We start from the raw sequence: 3025 nt of genomic DNA on the forward strand, positions 1-3025 counted from the left end.
TTACACAGAACAAATCCCAGAGGAAATTCTCCCCAAATCCCTGAGTGAACACCAGTCCTCTAGTCAGCCCCATTTCTCAGGGGTCTTTTCTGGATTTGTGGTCTCTCACATCACTACCCTTAGCAACACAATAAAGCTTATCAATGTAGTACCGCCATCAAACAAGTTCACTGGTCAACATTTGATAAACAGTTATGACTGGGGAAGCTTAACACTGACTTCCAAATCCACAACCTTGAGGTATCAGTCCTCTGCTTCTTCTCACCCTAGGATGTTTCAGTGTTAAGTCCTAAGGAGTAGTTCAGTTCCTTTAATCTGCAACAGGTGTGTTTAAGGTAAAATCTACTTCCCTTAGTGGGGTTTCCAAATCAACAAGTTCGGTTGTGGTCTATGAAGAATGCGGTACATCTCGAAAAAACAAAATCTAAATCCAGATATTTTATAACATGCAGCCAGTGTCCTTAAAGGCTAAAAAGACCCTCAACAGTGCATGATTAGCAACATAATACTGGGTGGATTCTCCAATTGGAAGTCTATGAAACTAATGTTAAGCATTTTCCTTAAGGGAAGTGTGGACAGTAAAATCACCTTCTCAGGGACAAACATACCACCTCCCCCTCCTCTGATGGTTAATTCCCATTGAAATTCACTGTCTACTGATTTGGGGTGTCCACAGGACAGTGTTATATAGCAGGAACTATTGGGTCCTGTCCCACTCTCTCCTAAATAAAAACAGACAACAACTGAGGTGAGGCCTTCCTGAAGTGGTTTTTAAGATGTACAGATTAGGGAGTGATAAATAGATCATAACATTAGACAGACATATTACATTGTTTGGGAAAGCAGATTACATGGTTACATGACCTGAGAAAAGATACCTTTCTTTGTCTTGGTGTTTGTCCTTATAGTAATGGTCTCATACAACATTGGTCCTTTTGTGGTGGACTAACCTCACTCAGCATAACGTCCTCTAGGTCCATCCATGTCATGAGGTGGCTCAGTTTCATCATGGTTGTTTAATGATGCATAGTATTTCATGTGTGTATGCTTCAAAGTTCCTTTAGCCATTCTACTGATGGGATTTGGGCTGTTTCCAACTTCTTGCTATTGCGAGCAGGGCTGTCATTAAGCATGGGAGTGCACATGTTCCTTTTATGTCTCATACTTCTTTAGGATACACAGTCAGCAGAAGTGATGCCAGATCTTGTTGGATTTCCATGCCTAGATGTTTTAGGTAGCTCCATATCACTTTCCACAATGTTGTATATGTTTATAGGCCTACCAGCAAGATATGCGAGCTCTCATCCCCTCACACCCTCTTCAGCGTTTATTGTTTTGTTTTTTGAATGTGCTGTCATTATCGGTGTAAAGTGATATCTCATTTTTGTTGTGAAGTGCATCTCCCAAATGGGTAGTGATCATGAGCATTTTTTCATGTATTTGCTAGCCATTTGAATGTCATTTTTACTATTTTTAATGTCATTTTTAGTGATTTGTTTTGTTCATGTCTTTTGCTCACTTTTTTTTAGAGTAATTTAAATGTTATTGTCTTTTAAGTATTCAACTCACCGGATCAAAAAATGACGGATTAAAAAACAATGGCCAAATTGGGAAAGACCTTTTCTTTTCTTCCAACTGAATATAGACATAGATTTGAGATTGCCCTCAAGTCTTTGAAATTTCGAGCATTCTGCAAAAAAAAAAAGTAGAAAACCAATCTAACTCATCATGGAAGAGAACCTAGATTCAGGAAGGGTGTGTCAGAGGGCTGTTTCCTGCAGGGTTTGTCTCCTCAGTCACTGTCCACGGGACTCTGAGAAGCTGTAGGAATATACAGGCGCAAGCTCCAGGCCTGGCTCGGTCTCCGACATTGTGGAAAAGGACTGTCCATCACGGGGCACGTAGCCCTGGGCTCCTCCATGCCACCTGGACAGAGCCCGGGGAGATCCCCGGAATGTGCAACGTCGGGGGCTTTCCTCACTTTTTAATTAGATTTCTTTTCTTCTTGAGATCTTTCAATATTCTGTAAAATATTGTATTTCAGAATCTGTTTTTCATTGCTGAAGATGGTTTCTCAGTCTGTGGGCTCTATTTTTATTCTTTTGATGAAGTCTTTTGATGCACACCGTGTCTTGTTTTTAGAAGCTCCCAGTCATCTATTTTGTCTTCTACTGTGTGTGCTTCCTTCATTATACGTGATAGCATGTCTATGCTTTGCAACAGGGCCTCTGAGCATGTCCCCATTTTCTCACTGATCATCTTTATTGCTCTGGGGTTTACATTTAGGGCTTTGCTCCATGTTAAGTTAGTTTTTGTACATGGTGTGAGGTATGGAGCCTGTTTCATTCTTCTGCATATGGAGATCCAATATTGCCAGCACCGTTTGTAGAAGAGATGGTCTCTTTCCCATTTGATGTCTTGTATCACTTTGTCGAAGATCAGTTGCTGCCGGTGAACTTATTTCTGGATTATTTTCTATCCTGTTCCATTCTTCTCTGTACTGATCTTTGTACCAGTACCAAGCTGCTTTGACTACAGGGCCTGTATAACATATTTTGAGGTTGACTAGTGCAAGACCTCCTCCTTTGTTCTTTTGATGGAGTTCTTTGCTTATGCTAGCTCTCTTGCTGCTCCATACGAAGTTAAAAATTAGTTTCTCCATTTCTTTAAAGAATGAAGGTCTTTGGATAAGAATGGCATTGAAAAAAAAAAAAGAATGGCATTGTATGTATAGATTGCTTTAGGTAGTATTAACATTTTCATAATATTAGGCCTTCCTATTCATGAACATAGGAAATTCTTCCATTTATGTAGGTCTCATTTGGTGTCTTACAATAGTGCTCTGTACTTTTCTTTATACGGGTCTTTTGTTTCTCTGGTTAGGCTTATTCCTAAGTACTTCATCTTTTGTGCGGCTATAATAAATGATATTGTTGTCTTGAGGTCTCTTTCAGCAATCTCTTTGTTAGTATATACGAATTTGATTGATTTCAGTCTTATTAATCTTGTTTCCAGTAACATTGCC

The 3025-nt window shown here is 39.6% G+C and overlaps 1 non-coding gene across 1 annotated transcript; it reads right to left on the bottom strand.

The window, feature by feature from the left end:
- Positions 1–1766: 1766 nt before the first annotated feature.
- On the bottom strand, positions 1767–1968 carry LOC142438296 (small nucleolar RNA SNORA73 family). The gene has a single exon (XR_012782697.1). It is a non-coding gene; the product is annotated as a small nucleolar RNA SNORA73 family (small nucleolar RNA).
- Positions 1969–3025: the final 1057 nt, after the last annotated feature.

This window comes from Tenrec ecaudatus, chromosome 1 (assembly GCF_050624435.1).
Source record: "Tenrec ecaudatus isolate mTenEca1 chromosome 1, mTenEca1.hap1, whole genome shotgun sequence".
Classification (NCBI taxonomy): Eukaryota; Metazoa; Chordata; class Mammalia; order Afrosoricida; family Tenrecidae; genus Tenrec; species Tenrec ecaudatus.